This window comes from Gavialis gangeticus, unplaced genomic scaffold, assembly GCF_001723915.1.
Source record: "Gavialis gangeticus isolate Ggan-Ray unplaced genomic scaffold, GavGan_comp1, whole genome shotgun sequence".
NCBI classification, from domain to species: Eukaryota; Metazoa; Chordata; order Crocodylia; family Gavialidae; genus Gavialis; species Gavialis gangeticus.
The window spans coordinates 115367566-115368424 of NW_017728992.1; the positions used below are offsets into that span (position 1 = coordinate 115367566).

At 41.9% G+C, this 859-nt stretch overlaps 1 protein-coding gene across 1 annotated transcript in view; it reads right to left on the reverse strand.

The window, feature by feature from the left end:
• The window catches only part of PCMTD1 (protein-L-isoaspartate (D-aspartate) O-methyltransferase domain containing 1), a 102256-nt gene that overhangs the window by 83596 nt on the left and 17801 nt on the right, over nucleotides 1-859 (reverse strand). The window lies entirely within an intron of this gene.

Consider the following 859-nt stretch of genomic DNA (forward strand, 5'->3'; position numbering starts at 1 on the left):
TTACTCAGCATGACCCCATTTATGACCCCATTTATTCAGCATGACCCCCAACTTCTTTCCCTTAAAGCCCCTGCCCCCACTACTCTCCCTAAACACATGGAAATGAGAAGAAAAAATTGAAAACACTGATGGATAAAGTGACACATTTTATCTTTTTTTCCCATTAAAACTGATGCAAGTTTTGGCACAGATACTCGACGAACAATTTTAAGCAGCACTTCTGTGCCTCCTTAGATAAGAGTACAAACAATACATAATATTAGTCCAAAGCCAGAAGATTCATGATTGACCATATAGTTCATTGGGCTGGGCTCCAGCAGAGACTACATCATTTCAAGCCACGGTGACCCCATAGCTCAGCACTCTTCAATATGTGTTTGCACTCCAGATACACCCCCACAAAGGGTTCATGTGCTAATTAGCCTCCCGCTCGTAATTGAAACTGGATGTTCTTGTCATGAGTCCTGAAGAAATAGGATTAATTGGAAATGGGGACGAAAGACAACTCAGCTCTGGGAGTGAAGAGGAAGATGAAATATATTCAATGTACTGGATCACCATGATTTGAAAAAATATTTGGAACTAAAACAAAATGGGCAATACAATATACCTTATTCAAGTGGGTTACACTAACCTCTCCTTGTGGTAGGCTCCCATAAGTATGTTTGCCCAGTATGGACCATCCGTTTTATACCCATGCCCAGTAGAGGTGCACCAATACATTAGTCCAATATTGGATCGGCACCAATATAAAGAAAATTGACTGCATCAGAAATCAGCCTGATGTGGCTGATAAATGGCCCATGCGTGTGAACAGCCGCAGTGCATTACATAGGTGGCAAGGCTGCTATGGTGGAAC